At 44.1% G+C, this 18,087-nt stretch overlaps 3 pseudogenes; all 3 read left to right on the top strand.

Annotated features, from left to right (window-relative positions):
- The first annotated feature begins 823 nt into the window (after positions 1 to 823).
- LOC147464599 (uncharacterized) lies at positions 824 to 1,309 on the top strand (annotated as a pseudogene).
- A 9,013-nt stretch (positions 1,310 to 10,322) lies between these two features.
- LOC147464598 (uncharacterized) lies at positions 10,323 to 10,808 on the top strand (annotated as a pseudogene).
- Positions 10,809 to 17,204: 6,396 nt separating this feature from the next.
- On the top strand, positions 17,205 to 17,690 carry LOC147464597 (uncharacterized; annotated as a pseudogene).
- Positions 17,691 to 18,087: the final 397 nt, after the last annotated feature.

Genomic DNA, 18,087 nt, shown 5'->3' with positions numbered 1-18,087 from the left:
TCGATTCCGGTCTCCAATGCGAGTAGTTTTTGCAAAATCGTTTTCAATTAGCAGAAAAATCAAAAACAAAACGCGGAAGCTGTTTTTCAGGTATGTACGCAGTCCGTGAATGATAACTCAAAATCGGTGCAGAATTTGATACAACTTACTTTTGCAAAGTTGTAGACCACATCGATTCCGATCCCTCGCGCGGGTAGTTTCTGCAAAATCGATTTTGATCAGGAGAAAAATTGAAAACAAAAACGTACTGCTCTGATACCATGTTGAGAGAAGGAGAGAACACAGAAGTAGAACCCCAAAGTGTGTAGAATACACACATGAGATGATGTATATATAGAGGGGACCTGGGTGCCATATATAGAGAAGCCATATATTGAGTAGCTTCACATATAAGCTCAACAACCTTGACTGTATACACCCAGTCGCAAAGCATGCAATCAATTATCCCGATCTATGACCCTTGATAACATCTACACTCACATATAAGTAGTGTCGACACCTTTGTGCACCCCAAGATCATTGGGAGACATCAAGTTTTCCCTCAAGCGTTCATCCTCAAGACATATACCTCGAGCACATAGGGAGCACTCACACAATCGGTACTCACGGAAAGTACACCTGTATTTGATGCATTACAAGATACGAGAGAAAGAGAGAGAGAACAACGACACGAAGCTGAGATTAGAACGAGTTAATATCACGAGAAGTCCGTCAAAAAAGGGTACATAATAATGAAAGTTTATCATTTCACTTGGTGCAGCTTTCCATGAAGAGTGGAGCCTGTCCTTCAACGACATGGGAAACCACCCCTTATCAATCTCTCATGAGCTTCCTTGTAGCCTTTGCAGCACTACCCAATGGCATTCCTTCTTGTACCTACAGCCTGCTCCATGCCCTTGCTTGGGACCAGCCCTGCAATCCGTTTTCAGCCCTTCTGCAGCGTTGTCCACTTCTATTATGGCCCCTCCTTTCTCTTGTGGCCCGCAGGGCTCCCTCTCCAACTACATCCAAATCCTCGCTGCAAACCACTCTCGGATTTGCTTTACGTGCAGGTCTCAGCATCCCTTTAATGGCGGCCTCCCCTTCCCATTTCAGCCCAGTGGCCCTTCTCCTGCTCGTCGAGGTCCCTCTGCAGCTTGCAGTCCGCTCATCCTCTTTGCCCATACAACCAACCGCCTTCTCTCCCCAGATGATAGCACCTCACCTACCAGAGGCTCTCCATGCTATTCTCAACACCCCTCCTGCTCACGCTCGAGCCGCTTTGCTTGCCCCAGCCCTCCAGCCTTGTACTCCCCTGCCTTCTTTATGACCAGGCCCTTGGGGGCCTTCCTCTGGCTCAGAATCCTCGGCTCCTCAACGTTACCAGAGCAGCACCAACCTGCTCCTCACTAGGCCTTGCTCACCTCAATCTCGCCCTCAGCTAGCACTCTCCAGAGCTTCTCCCAACTCACCACTAATCCTCCCGCATGTGCTCCTCTGACCATAAGCAACCAGCACCCACCCCCTCCGCAAAAACTGGCCAGGCTTCTCTATGCAACTGCCCGACTCCCCATGCAATGCAATGCCACTCCTCTTTCCATAACAAGACATCTCCTCTTTCCATAACAAGCCATGACGGCCATCTTCTAGACTTGCAATCTCATGCAATCCAGTAGTCACGTTGTTTATATATATTTATTTATTTATCTTCAGCAAGCCTTTAAAAACTCTTCCCTTGGTGCTCTTTCACACGCCATCAACTTCCCAGGGTCCGAACTCACTGCTTCATATGCTACCACATAAGCCTATGTGCCAATGGCCTCCTGGTCACAAATAGATGGAACCCGCTTCATAAAAGGACTTCCCAGGTATTGAGATCTTGCAGAGAAAGACAATCGCCACCTCATGCAATCCAATAGTCACGTTGTTTATATATATATATTTATTTATCTTCAGCAAGCCCTAGAAAACTCTTCCCTTGGTGCTCTTTCACACGCCATCGACTTCCGAGGGTCCGAACTCACTGCTTCATATGCTACCACATAAGCCTATGTGCCAATGGCCTCATGGTCACAAATAGATAGAACCCGCTTCATAAAAGGACTTCCCAGGTATTGAGATCTTGCAAAGAAAGACTACAACCACTTCGACTGCCAATCGAGATAAGCTTCCACTCCTTGACATATGTCCGAGGTGGAGACTTGCTAGCCATCAACCCGCGAGTACCCAAAGAGCTCAAGCTTGCCAAATTGGAATACCCATTATGCATACATAGCAAGTCTCACTTTGGAGATAAGATCCATCGATCCTTGGCACCTTCAAGCTCTCCGACGAGTAGAGTTGGAAAAGCATCTTTGACCTGCAAAACACCACATATGGCATACATATCCTGGTAAGTAGAGTCTCCTGCAGACAACTTGATCAAAATCCCATATCATAAACTCCATAGCACCTGCATACCGTATCCCTTGCCTCATGTCCAACCTTATGATATAAGCATTTGCTCCAGTCACCTGTGAGATAGGAAGAAACAATTGTAGCTTCCACTAGCAAGTGCTGCATCTCGGTGTACCTCTCGCCTAGCTCCATCAAATACCTGTCCAATGTTGTTGTCACTTGCCTGCAAACTGCCATGCCTGGATTTCTTGCACTTCCATGGGTCGACATGGTTTGGCTGCACCAACGTCCCTAACACAATCTACAAACTTTCAAAGTTGGTGCACTGGATCTCACAAAAGGAGATCAATGTAGACTCCTGACCATTTGCCAAACTAAACGCTAAAGAGGTTGTTGCATGTTTGAGGAGCCCTTTCCTACTACCATGCTAACCATTTAGGTGCATCTTCTTGTTCACATAGTTGATGAGGTGGAAATATCTGGCACAATACATTCTAGGTGGATCTTCCTTTTAGAAACTTTTTATGAAAACACTCAAGGGATATGTGCGTCAGAAGGCAGGTTCGGAGGGTAGCATGACAGAAGGTTGGATAGCATCAAAGTCCCTAGTTTACATTAGAGAGTGGCTAGATGGATTTGATAAATCCCAGGACACACTATGACAAACGATAGATGATGAGCTCATATCTCGGATTTTCACGTGCAATCTCAATGTTGAGAGGAAGATGACGAAAGATCTAGAGGCTAAAATCAACCGATTTTGTATGGTTCACAATAGAGTGATGCAAAAGTGGATTTCACAATACAAGGATGCAACGAAAGAGTGACAAAGGGCACAAATCGAGTGGACACGGAGAAGACGACCACAGATGCATTATCCGGCGGGTCTCGAGAGCCTACCAACATTCATGAGCTTTAGATGGTTACACAACCAATTGAAAAGCGTACAACAGTGCAGTGAAGAAGTGACTTAGGAGGAGTGGGAGTACTCTCGGGGTTGCACGAGCAAGATAAGTTTGCAATGTATGACTAGCGACTTTCTAGATGTTTGCATGGCCACTAATAATCTTTGTTGGTTGTAGTATAAGCCATACACAATAGCATGGTGTAAAGGTCGACATTTTAGGATAGAACGGATCGACAAAAAGCGTTTTACTCGACGACGGTCCTCTAATGCAGAGCCTATGGTGGTGGAACCCACTTACTTCGGCACGCTGCAAGAGATTTTGAGAATTAATTATAGAGGATTTTTTGTTGACTTGTTCGACGTACAATGGTTCGAGATAAACATGGAGGGTCGCAATGCTACTGTGTGTAGAGGAGAGTCTGGAGGGACGGTCAGCATCTATGAGTAGGGACGGATCACCTCTTTTGTGATTGCAACCTCAGTCTCCATTGCAGTACGAGTTTCAATCTTTTACAAGATACGTAGAATGCAGACGGGAGACAAATTTACAAGAACTTCATAGGAGTCTCTCGACACAGGAGTTCTCTCTCTCTCTCTCTCTCTCTCTCTCTCTCTCTCTCTCTCTCTCTCTCTCTCTCTCTCTCTCTCTCTCTCTCTCTCTCTCTCTCTCTCTCTCTCTCTCTCTACACAAGAATCCCTCTCTTCTCCCAACTCAGCGCTGATCCTCCTGCATGTGCTCCTCTGACCATAAGCAACCATGACCCGACTCCTCTACAAAAATTAGCCGAGCTCCTCTATGCAACTGGTTGACTCCCCATGCAATGCAATGGTGGTCCTCTTTCCATAACAAGCCCTGACGGCCATCTTTTGGAGTTGCACTCCCTCTACCATCCAAATGGCGTCGCCACCCCATGCAATACAGTAGTCGCCTTGTTTATATATATATATATATATATATATATATATATATATATATATATATATATATATATATATATATATATATATATATATATATATATCTTCAGCAAGCCTTTAAAAACTCTTCCCTTGGTGCTCTTTCACACGCGATCCACTGTCGTGGGTCTGAACTCACTGCTTAATATGCTACCACATAAGCCTATGTGCCATTGGCCTCCTAGCCACAAATAGATGGAGCCCGCTTCATAAAAGGACTTCTCAAGTATTGAGATCTTGCACAGAAAGACAACAACCAGTTCGGCTACCAATCGAGTTAAGCTTCCACTCCTTGAAGTATGTCCGAGGTGGAGCTTGCTAGCCATGAACCCGCAAGTACCCAAAGAGCTCAAGCTTGCCACATTGGAGTTCCCATTCTGCACACATAGCAAGTCTCGCTTTGGAGATAAAATCCATCGATCCTTGGCACCTTTAAGCTCTCCGACCAGTAAAGTTGGAAAAGCATCTTTGACCTGCAAAACACCACATATGCAAACACCACATATGGCATACATATCCTGGCAAGTAGAGTCTCCTGCAGACAACTCGATCAAAATCCCATATCATAAACTCCATAGCACCTCCATACCATACCCCTTGCCTTGTTTCCAACCTTATGATATAAGCATTTGATCCTGTCACTTGTGATAGGAAGATACAATTATAGCTTCCACTAGCAAGTGCTCCATCTCGGTGTACCTCACTCCTAGCCCATCAAATACCTGTCCAATGTCCTTGTCACTTGCCTGCAAATTGCCATGCGCGGACTTCCGTGGACTTCTTCAACTTCCATGGGTCGACACAGCTTGGCTGCACCATCATTGCCCACCCCTTGTTGAGCATTTATGCTCAACCATAGTTTTATTTAGATAAAATAATTCTCTATAGAGAGAATGATATCGCATAGATATATAGACTGCATAAGAAAAATGATGATATAGTGGCTATATAGATAGGATAGAGATAGAGAGAAGCATCTGCTGCATCATCCACCAGGATCAAATGGAAATCTCAAAGCTTCCCCAAGCATGGTGTAGAGTCCACCTGGATCGAAAACAAAACATTAGCCGTGACAATCCACCTGTAAAGCATGTATCTTCAAGCCTTCCTTTGCCCTTGTAGGCAATTGACACGCCACCCTTCCAGCTCTTTATAGCACAGAGCTTTGTCACCCTGTATCCACAAGCCTTCGTGGCAACCATAAGAATACTTTTGACCACTTGAAGAACTGGTATTATAAGCTGCTATCATGTCATCCGCTAGAGAACCCTCCATATCATCATCTTTATCACATGAGCATTGAAACCTGCATAGTACACCCTACAAAGCAACCTGGAACAACATAGCAATCAACAACACAACACATAGCTTCAATTCCTTGTCATTTGCTTCCACTCGCTGCATAACCAAGAAAACATATTTGCCTTGCAGACCTGTATTCAAATCTTCTAAAATTGGCACCAAAACCAAATCTTCAGACTTAAGAGCATGACCTGCTAGAGCTTCAACCGGTCCTTCAAATACCTCATGACCTGCAAGGTTGGTGTCACCTTCCTCTCTGCATGGAACCTCGCTCTCATAAGTTGCACCTGTATCAGTTTTCATAGAGTCACTTGCTGGAGCTATCTCTCCACGGCTACACACAAACTCTGAAAGTATTGTGTACCTCTATATGTCCATCAAGTCAAGGTTGCCCTACCCCCTGCATAGATAGATCACTTTGACATACCTTTGCTTCAGTTTCTCACTCCTGCAAGTCATCCTCAAAAACCTACTCTTCAACCAAGTAGGATGCACAATCAAACCATATCTCTTCCTCCAATACGGAATCACCATCATGATACACAAGAGAAGGCTGCTCGACTGGCACACAAAGCATCTTCGCACTTGCACTATGCTTCTCCAAGATCTGCAGATGGCTGATAGGCAGCTCGTATATGCTGTTCATCACTTCATCCACATGAAAAACATCATAAGTCTCATACCTAGAAGATAGGGATTCTGTCTCCCACATGTTATCTGTGTCCAAAGCACTGTTAGAGCTTTTAGAGCTTTCTGGCTCCTTTTATAATTTTGTTGGTACTTGCACCTCTGCTACCTTTCCCGTTGGTGGTTGTGGAACTAACACTTCTTCTTTATGATCTTCTGTCACCTCGTCCTCTTGAGCAAGCAAACTGGGTGGCACTCTGAGTATGCCTCCCTGTATCTTTTGAGACCTGGTTGGCACTTGTTCTACCTCCTCTAGCCTGGCATCAACTTCAAGTGTTTTGATCAAATTCATATCAAGAAAAGGAGATTTTACCTCTTGATGCTCATCCATTTGTTTGAGCCTAGGTCCACTAGATGCAGTGATTGTAGACTGTAGCAATCCTGCCTCCATCTTCTTCTTCATCTTTTGATGCTTTGCTCTGGCAACTCTGACAGCTTCATCAAAGGTCCTTGGATCTTCATAATCCACTCTTTCACGAACATAGGGATGCAAACAAGATAGAAACCTTTCCAGTTTAAAGTATCCCACATGGGTTGCTTGGGTACCAGCCACAAAATCTCCTCAATCTATCGAAAAAAGAATCGAAATTTGCACTTACGTCCTACTGCAAGCCTTTGATCTTTGCGTCTTTTTCGGGAGCCGACACCACCTTTCGATACCTTTGTAGAAAGTTCTCTCAAAATCCGCGCGATCCAATTCTGCTTGTATGCATCTTCCAAGCCATCGAGCCAAGATTTTGCTTTACCTTGCAGCACCAAAGGTAGAGTCTGGAGCTTTGCTTCATCACTTGGCATCCGCAGTACTGTCAGCATGAATAGCTCAAAATTGGCAATCCAATCATTTGCATCTTCATCTCTTTTGAACACTGGACCAAATTACTACTTCATCTTGACTCACGAACACGTTGTTAGGAAGCAATCAGTGGATCCTCAGTGGGGGCACCACAAGATGGAAAGGGGGAAATGAGAAAACCACTAGCACACTTAGTGAATGCCTCTCTATAGCCCAGTGATTTCACAACACTCCTATCTCCTAGTAAACACACACCTAGACTCCCAATCTGCAACAGTCAATGTACAAGCCTGATCCCGACCAACCTTTGTTGAGAGAAGGAGAGAACACAGAAGTAGAACCCCAAAGTGTGTAGAATACACACATGAGATGATGTATATATAGAGGGGACCAAGGTGCCATATATAGAGAAGCCATATATTGAGTAGCTTCACATATAAGCTCAACACCCCCGCTCAAATAAGGGTCCCTAACTGTGGATGAGAAAACCCTTGGGGGATCAAGGGAAAAACCCACAGCTCTATATACACTCACCGTTATATTATAAAAATCATTAAATATACAAATGTTTACGAGGAGCTACATCACTCCTTTTACAATGAATGTTTTATGAGGAGTTACATTACTCTTATCCTATCAAATACAATAATGAATACAAAGGTTCAATAAAGAGGTATAAAAGCTATCGATTAGCTTGTAATCAAAAGTGTCTCCGTGAATCTGCTGTGTAGCTTGTCATCAATATCGCATCACCAAACATGTCTTCATGTTGTCATCAATATGGCATCACCAAACATATCTTCATAAATCTTTTATTGTCACCAAGTTTGTCTTCATAAAATCAATTCTTTGATCAATCCTACATAGATCATAGACTCCAAAAAGAACATGTCATGAAAATTATTAGCATCGTTAATGAAATAATTACGTTCACAATGCCATAAGAGATGGTTCGCGACGCCACTCTTTTGACGACATATATACGCACGACAACATATGGTACATAAAGTATAAACGTAAAAGTACAAAATGTGTGATTACGTGATACAAATGATATGTGTATATACTACATAAAACAACATTTATCAATGTAGTGATCAATGAATACCATCAAAGTATTAACAAAATATCATCATTATATCAATAAAAATGAATAAATGACCATGGTATCAACGAAAAGCATCATGATATCACCAAGAATAATCATTGTATCAACGAAACAACATTATGGCATCACCGAGAATAACCATGGTATCAACGAAACATCATCATGGCATCACCGAGAATAACCATGGTATCAACGAAACAACATCATGGTATCACCGAGAATAACCATGGTATCAACAAAACATCATCATGGTATCAACAAAAATCACCATGGAATCAACGAAACAACATCATGGCATCACCGAGAATAACCATGGTATCAACGAAACATCATCATGGCATCACCGAGAATAACCATGGTATCAATGAAATATCATCATGGCACCACCGAGAATAACCATGGTATCAATGACATATCATCATGGTATCAACGAAAATCACCATGGCCAAAGTATTAACAAAACATCATCATGGTACCATCAAAATCACTATGGTATCAATGAGAAATTATCAATAAAACGACGTAAACTATATCTCTAAAAGAATAATTATACGAGAATCAATGAACGAGTATATCATATAACAAAAGATCATGTACCAACAGTAGCTCGATAGAATTTGGACGATTATCAACGGCTCGACTGAATCGGAACGATGTGTAACTGGCTTCTGCAGCAAAGTTACGTCAGTAACAAATATATGATTGATGAAGAAAAATATAATTGAGAAGTTTTCAATTATGAGAAAAATCAAAAGCAAAAAGTAAAATTTTGATTTTCAAACATATTCGCAGTCCGAGACGATAACCCAAAATCGGTGCAGAATTTAGAGAAACTTCCTTCAGCAAAGTTATAGACCACATCGATTCCGGTCTCCCATAGTGGGTAGTTTCTTCTGCACCGATTAGCAAAAAAAATCAAAAACAAAAAACGAAAGTTGCTTTTCAGGTATGTACGCAGTCCGCGAACGATAACTCAAAATCGGTGCAGAATTTGAAAACACTTCCTTCTGCAAAGTTGTAGACCACATCGATTCCGGTCTCCCTCACGGGTAGTTTCTGCAAAATCGTTTCCAATTAGCAGAAAAGTCAAAAACAAAAAGCGGAAGTTGCTTTTTAGGTATGTACGCAGTCCGCGAACGATAACTCAAAATCGGTGCAGAATTTGAAAACACTTTCTTCTGCAAAGTTGTAGACCACATCGATTCCGGTCTCCTGAACGGGTAGTTTCTGTAAAATCGTTTCCAATTAGCAGAAAAGTCAAAAACAAAAAGCGGAAGTTGCTTTTTAGATATGTACGCAGTCCGCGAACGATAACTCAAAATCGGTGCAGAATTTGAAAAAACTTCCTTCTGCAAAGTTGTAGACCACATCGATTCCGGTCTCTAATGCGAGTAGTTTTTGCAAAATCGTTTTCAATTAGCAGAAAAATCAAAAACAAAACGCGGAAGCTGTTTTTCAGGTATGTACGCAGTCCGTGAATGATAACTCAAAATCGGTGCAGAATTTGATACAACTTACTTTTGCAAAGTTGTAGACCACATCGATTCCGATCCCTCGCGCGGGTAGTTTCTGCAAAATCGATTTTGATCAGGAGAAAAATTGAAAACAAAAACGTACTGCTCTGATACCATGTTGAGAGAAGGAGAGAACACAGAAGTAGAACCCCAAAGTGTGTAGAATACACACATGAGATGATGTATATATAGAGGGGACCTGGGTGCCATATATAGAGAAGCCATATATTGAGTAGCTTCACATATAAGCTCAACAACCTTGACTGTATACACCCAGTCGCAAAGCATGCAATCAATTATCCCGATCTATGACCCTTGATAACATCTACACTCACATATAAGTAGTGTCGACACCTTTGTGCACCCCAAGATCATTGGGAGACATCAAGTTTTCCCTCAAGCGTTCATCCTCAAGACATATACCTCGAGCACATAGGGAGCACTCACACAATCGGTACTCACGGAAAGTACACCTGTATTTGATGCATTACAAGATACGAGAGAAAGAGAGAGAGAACAACGACACGAAGCTGAGATTAGAACGAGTTAATATCACGAGAAGTCCGTCAAAAAAGGGTACATAATAATGAAAGTTTATCATTTCACTTGGTGCAGCTTTCCATGAAGAGTGGAGCCTGTCCTTCAACGACATGGGAAACCACCCCTTATCAATCTCTCATGAGCTTCCTTGTAGCCTTTGCAGCACTACCCAATGGCATTCCTTCTTGTACCTACAGCCTGCTCCATGCCCTTGCTTGGGACCAGCCCTGCAATCCGTTTTCAGCCCTTCTGCAGCGTTGTCCACTTCTATTATGGCCCCTCCTTTCTCTTGTGGCCCGCAGGGCTCCCTCTCCAACTACATCCAAATCCTCGCTGCAAACCACTCTCGGATTTGCTTTACGTGCAGGTCTCAGCATCCCTTTAATGGCGGCCTCCCCTTCCCATTTCAGCCCAGTGGCCCTTCTCCTGCTCGTCGAGGTCCCTCTGCAGCTTGCAGTCCGCTCATCCTCTTTGCCCATACAACCAACCGCCTTCTCTCCCCAGATGATAGCACCTCACCTACCAGAGGCTCTCCATGCTATTCTCAACACCCCTCCTGCTCACGCTCGAGCCGCTTTGCTTGCCCCAGCCCTCCAGCCTTGTACTCCCCTGCCTTCTTTATGACCAGGCCCTTGGGGGCCTTCCTCTGGCTCAGAATCCTCGGCTCCTCAACGTTACCAGAGCAGCACCAACCTGCTCCTCACTAGGCCTTGCTCACCTCAATCTCGCCCTCAGCTAGCACTCTCCAGAGCTTCTCCCAACTCACCACTAATCCTCCCGCATGTGCTCCTCTGACCATAAGCAACCAGCACCCACCCCCTCCGCAAAAACTAGCCAGGCTTCTCTATGCAACTGCCCGACTCCCCATGCAATGCAATGCCACTCCTCTTTCCATAACAAGACATCTCCTCTTTCCATAACAAGCCATGACGGCCATCTTCTAGACTTGCAATCTCATGCAATCCAGTAGTCACGTTGTTTATATATATTTATTTATTTATCTTCAGCAAGCCTTTAAAAACTCTTCCCTTGGTGCTCTTTCACACGCCATCAACTTCCCAGGGTCCGAACTCACTGCTTCATATGCTACCACATAAGCCTATGTGCCAATGGCCTCCTGGTCACAAATAGATGGAACCCGCTTCATAAAAGGACTTCCCAGGTATTGAGATCTTGCAGAGAAAGACAATCGCCACCTCATGCAATCCAATAGTCACGTTGTTTATATATATATATTTATTTATCTTCAGCAAGCCCTAGAAAACTCTTCCCTTGGTGCTCTTTCACACGCCATCGACTTCCGAGGGTCCGAACTCACTGCTTCATATGCTACCACATAAGCCTATGTGCCAATGGCCTCATGGTCACAAATAGATAGAACCCGCTTCATAAAAGGACTTCCCAGGTATTGAGATCTTGCAAAGAAAGACTACAACCACTTCGACTGCCAATCGAGATAAGCTTCCACTCCTTGACATATGTCCGAGGTGGAGACTTGCTAGCCATCAACCCGCGAGTACCCAAAGAGCTCAAGCTTGCCAAATTGGAATACCCATTATGCATACATAGCAAGTCTCACTTTGGAGATAAGATCCATCGATCCTTGGCACCTTCAAGCTCTCCGACGAGTAGAGTTGGAAAAGCATCTTTGACCTGCAAAACACCACATATGGCATACATATCCTGGTAAGTAGAGTCTCCTGCAGACAACTTGATCAAAATCCCATATCATAAACTCCATAGCACCTGCATACCGTATCCCTTGCCTCATGTCCAACCTTATGATATAAGCATTTGCTCCAGTCACCTGTGAGATAGGAAGAAACAATTGTAGCTTCCACTAGCAAGTGCTGCATCTCGGTGTACCTCTCGCCTAGCTCCATCAAATACCTGTCCAATGTTGTTGTCACTTGCCTGCAAACTGCCATGCCTGGATTTCTTGCACTTCCATGGGTCGACATGGTTTGGCTGCACCAACGTCCCTAACACAATCTACAAACTTTCAAAGTTGGTGCACTGGATCTCACAAAAGGAGATCAATGTAGACTCCTGACCATTTGCCAAACTAAACGCTAAAGAGGTTGTTGCATGTTTGAGGAGCCCTTTCCTACTACCATGCTAACCATTTAGGTGCATCTTCTTGTTCACATAGTTGATGAGGTGGAAATATCTGGCACAATACATTCTAGGTGGATCTTCCTTTTAGAAACTTTTTATGAAAACACTCAAGGGATATGTGCGTCAGAAGGCAGGTTCGGAGGGTAGCATGACAGAAGGTTGGATAGCATCAAAGTCCCTAGTTTACATTAGAGAGTGGCTAGATGGATTTGATAAATCCCAGGACACACTATGACAAACGATAGATGATGAGCTCATATCTCGGATTTTCACGTGCAATCTCAATGTTGAGAGGAAGATGACGAAAGATCTAGAGGCTAAAATCAACCGATTTTGTATGGTTCACAATAGAGTGATGCAAAAGTGGATTTCACAATACAAGGATGCAACGAAAGAGTGACAAAGGGCACAAATCGAGTGGACACGGAGAAGACGACCACAGATGCATTATCCGGCGGGTCTCGAGAGCCTACCAACATTCATGAGCTTTAGATGGTTACACAACCAATTGAAAAGCGTACAACAGTGCAGTGAAGAAGTGACTTAGGAGGAGTGGGAGTACTCTCGGGGTTGCACGAGCAAGATAAGTTTGCAATGTATGACTAGCGACTTTCTAGATGTTTGCATGGCCACTAATAATCTTTGTTGGTTGTAGTATAAGCCATACACAATAGCATGGTGTAAAGGTCGACATTTTAGGATAGAACGGATCGACAAAAAGCGTTTTACTCGACGACGGTCCTCTAATGCAGAGCCTATGGTGGTGGAACCCACTTACTTCGGCACGCTGCAAGAGATTTTGAGAATTAATTATAGAGGATTTTTTGTTGACTTGTTCGACGTACAATGGTTCGAGATAAACATGGAGGGTCGCAATGCTACTGTGTGTAGAGGAGAGTCTGGAGGGACGGTCAGCATCTATGAGTAGGGACGGATCACCTCTTTTGTGATTGCAACCTCAGTCTCCATTGCAGTACGAGTTTCAATCTTTTACAAGATACGTAGAATGCAGACGGGAGACAAATTTACAAGAACTTCATAGGAGTCTCTCGACACAGGAGTCTCTCTCTCTCTCTCTCTCTCTCTCTCTCTCTCTCTCTCTCTCTCTCTCTCTCTCTCTCTCTCTCTCTCTCTCTCTCTCTCTCTCTCTCTCTCTCTACACAAGAATCCCTCTCTTCTCCCAACTCAGCGCTGATCCTCCTGCATGTGCTCCTCTGACCATAAGCAACCATGACCCGACTCCTCTACAAAAATTAGCCGAGCTCCTCTATGCAACTGGTTGACTCCCCATGCAATGCAATGGTGGTCCTCTTTCCATAACAAGCCCTGACGGCCATCTTTTGGAGTTGCACTCCCTCTACCATCCAAATGGCGTCGCCACCCCATGCAATACAGTAGTCGCCTTGTTTATATATATATATATATATATATATATATATATATATATATATATATATATATATATCTTCAGCAAGCCTTTAAAAACTCTTCCCTTGGTGCTCTTTCACACGCGATCCACTGTCGTGGGTCTGAACTCACTGCTTAATATGCTACCACATAAGCCTATGTGCCATTGGCCTCCTAGCCACAAATAGATGGAGCCCGCTTCATAAAAGGACTTCTCAAGTATTGAGATCTTGCACAGAAAGACAACAACCAGTTCGGCTACCAATCGAGTTAAGCTTCCACTCCTTGAAGTATGTCCGAGGTGGAGCTTGCTAGCCATGAACCCGCAAGTACCCAAAGAGCTCAAGCTTGCCACATTGGAGTTCCCATTCTGCACACATAGCAAGTCTCACTTTGGAGATAAAATCCATCGATCCTTGGCACCTTTAAGCTCTCCGACCAGTAAAGTTGGAAAAGCATCTTTGACCTGCAAAACACCACATATGCAAACACCACATATGGCATACATATCCTGGCAAGTAGAGTCTCCTGCAGACAACTCGATCAAAATCCCATATCATAAACTCCATAGCACCTCCATACCATACCCCTTGCCTTGTTTCCAACCTTATGATATAAGCATTTGATCCTGTCACTTGTGATAGGAAGATACAATTATAGCTTCCACTAGCAAGTGCTCCATCTCGGTGTACCTCACTCCTAGCCCATCAAATACCTGTCCAATGTCCTTGTCACTTGCCTGCAAATTGCCATGCGCGGACTTCTGTGGACTTCTTCAACTTCCATGGGTCGACACAGCTTGGCTGCACCATCATTGCCCACCCCTTGTTGAGCATTTATGCTCAACCATAGTTTTATTTAGATAAAATAATTCTCTATAGAGAGAATGATATCGCATAGATATATAGACTGCATAAGAAAAATGATGATATAGTGGCTATATAGATAGGATGAGATAGAGAGAAGCATCTGCTGCATCATCCACCAGGATCAAATGGAAATCTCAAAGCTTCCCCAAGCATGGTGTAGAGTCCACCTAGATCGAAAACAAAACATTAGCCATGACAATCCACCTGTAAAGCATGTATCTTCAAGCCTTCCTTTGCCCTTGTAGGCAATTGACACGCCACCCTTCCAGCTCTTTATAGCACAGAGCTTTGTCACCCTGTATCCACAAGCCTTCGTGGCAACCATAAGAATACTTTCGACCACTTGAAGAACTGGTATTATAAGCTGCTATCATGTCATCCGCTAGAGAACCCTCCATATCATCATCTTTATCACATGAGCATTGAAACCTGCATAGTACACCCTACAAAGCAACTTGGAACAACATAGCAATCAACAACACAACACATAGCTTCAATTCCTTGTCATTTTCTTCCACTCGCTGCATAACCAAGCAAACATATTTGCCTTGCAGACCTGTATCCAAATCTTCTAAAATTGGCACCAAAACCAAATCTTCAGACTTAAGAGCATGACCTGCTAGAGCTTCAACCGGTCCTTCAAATACCTCATGACCTGCAAGGTTGGTGTCACCTTCCTCTCTGCATGGAACCTCGCTCTCATAAGTTGCACCTGTATCAGTTTTCATAGAGTCACTTGCCGGAGCTATCTCTCCACGGCTACACACAAACTCTGAAAGTATTGTGTACCTCTATATGTCCATCAAGTCAAGGTTGCCCTACCCCCTGCATAGATAGATCACTTTGACATACCTTTGCTTCAGTTTCTCACTCCTGCAAGTCATCCTCAAAAACCTACTCTTCAACCAAGTAGGATGCACAATCAAACCATATCTCTTCCTCCAATACGGAATCACCATCATGATACACAAGAGAAGGCTGCTCGACTGGCACACAAAGCATCTTCGCACTTGCACTATGCTTCTCCAAGATCTGCAGATGGCTGATAGGCAGCTCGTATATGCTGTTCATCACTTCATCCACATGAAAAACATCATAAGTCTCATACCTAGAAGATAGGGATTCTGTCTCCCACATGTTATCTGTGTCCAAAGCACTGTTAGAGCTTTTAGAGCTTTCTGGCTCCTTTTATAATTTTGTTGGTACTTGCACCTCTGCTACCTTTCCCGTTGGTGGTTGTGGAACTAACACTTCTTCTTTATGATCTTCTGTCACCTCGTCCTCTTGAGCAAGCAAACTGGGTGGCACTCTGAGTATGCCTCCCTGTATCTTTTGAGACCTGGTTGGCACTTGTTCTACCTCCTCTAGCCTGGCATCAACTTCAAGTGTTTTGATCAAATTCATATCAAGAAAAGGAGATTTTACCTCTTGATGCTCATCCATTTGTTTGAGCCTAGGTCCACTAGATGCAGTGATTGTAGACTGTAGCAATCCTGCCTCCATCTTCTTCTTCATCTTTTGATGCTTTGCTCTGGCAACTCTGACAGCTTCATCAAAGGTCCTTGGATCTTCATAATCCACTCTTTCACGAACATAGGGATGCAAACAAGATAGAAACCTTTCCAGTTTAAAGTATCCCACATGGGTTGCTTGGGTACCAGCCACAAAATCTCCTCAATCTATTAACAAAAGCATAGAAATTTGCACTTACGTCCTACTGCAAGCCTTTGATCTTTGTGTCTTTTTCGGGAGCCGACACCACCTTTCGATACCTTTGTAGAAAGTGCTCTCAAAATCCGATCCAATTCTGCTTGTATGCATCTTCCAAGCCATCGAGCCAAGATTTTGCTTTACCTTGCAGCACCAAAGGTAGAGTCTGGAGCTTTGCTTCATCACTTGGCATCCGCAGTACTGTCAGCATGAATAGCTCAAAATTGGCAATCCAATCATCTGCATCTTCATCTCTTTTGAGCAGTGAACCAAATTACTACTTCATCTTGACTCACGAACACGTTGTTAGGAAGCAATCAGTGGATCCTCAATGGGGGCACCACAAGATGGAAAGGGGGAAATGAGAAAACCACTAGCACACTTAGTGAATGCCTCTCTATAGCCCAGTGATTTCACAACACTCCTATCTCCTAGTAAACACACACCTAGACTCCCAATCTGCAACAATCAATGTACAAGCCTGATCCCGACCTACCTTGATTGTATTCACCCAGTCGCAAAGCATGCAATCAATTATCCCGATCTATGACCCTTGATAACATCTACACTCACATATAAGTAGTGTCGACACCTTTGTGCACCCCAAGATCATTGGGAGACATCAAGTTTTCCCTCAAGCGTTCATCCTCAAGGCATATACCTCGACCACATAGGGAGCACTCACACAATCGGTACTCACGGAAAGTACACCTGTATTTGATGCATTACAAGATACGAGAGAAAGAGAGAGAGAACAACGACACGAAGCTGAGATTAGAACGAGTTAATATCACGAGAAGTCCGTCAAAAAAGGGTACATAATAATGAAAGTTTATCATTTCACTTGGTGCAGCTTTCCATGAAGAGTGGAGCCTGTCCTTCAACGACATGGGAAACCACCCCTTATCAATCTCTCATGAGCTTCCTTGTAGCCTTTGCAGCACTACCCAATGGCATTCCTTCTTGTACCTACAGCCTGCTCCATGCCCTTGCTTGGGACCAGCCCTGCAATCCGTTTTCAGCCCTTCTGCAGCGTTGTCCACTTCTATTATGGCCCCTCCTTTCTCTTGTGGCCCGCAGGGCTCCCTCTCCAACTACATCCAAATCCTCGCTGCAAACCACTCTCGGATTTGCTTTACGTGCAGGTCTCAGCATCCCTTTAATGGCGGCCTCCCCTTCCCATTTCAGCCCAGTGGCCCTTCTCCTGCTCGTCGAGGTCCCTCTGCAGCTTGCAGTCCGCTCATCCTCTTTCCCCATACAACCAACCGCCTTCTCTCCCCAGATGATAGCACCTCACCTACCAGAGGCTCTCCATGCTATTCTCAACACCCCTCCTGCTCACGCTCGAGCCGCTTTGCTTGCCCTAGCCCTCCAGCCTTGTACTCCCCTGCCTTCTTTATGACCAGGCCCTTGGGGGCCTTCCTCTGGCTCAGAATCCTCGGCTCCTCAACGTTACCAGAGCAGCACCAACGTGCTCCTCACTAGGCCTTGCTCACCTCAATCTCGCCCTTAGCTAGCACTCTCCAGAGCTTCTCCCAACTCACAACTAATCCTCCCGCATGTGCTCCTCTGACCATAAGCAACCAGCACCCACCCCCTCCTCAAAAATTGGCCAGGCTCCTCTATGCAACTACCCGACTCCCCATTCAATGCAATGGCACTCCTCTTTCCATAACAAGACATCTCCTCTTTCCATAACAAGCCATGACGGCCATCTTCTAGACTTGAAATCTCATGCAATCCAGTAGTCACGTTGTTTATATATATATATATATTTATCTTCAGCAAGCCTCTAAAAA

Source organism: Adiantum capillus-veneris, chromosome 1 (genome assembly GCF_014529385.1).
Source record: "Adiantum capillus-veneris isolate H3 chromosome 1, ASM1452938v2, whole genome shotgun sequence".
Lineage (NCBI taxonomy): Eukaryota > Viridiplantae > Streptophyta > Polypodiopsida > Polypodiales > Pteridaceae > Adiantum > Adiantum capillus-veneris.
This window is presented reverse-complemented; position numbering and strand designations above follow the sequence as displayed.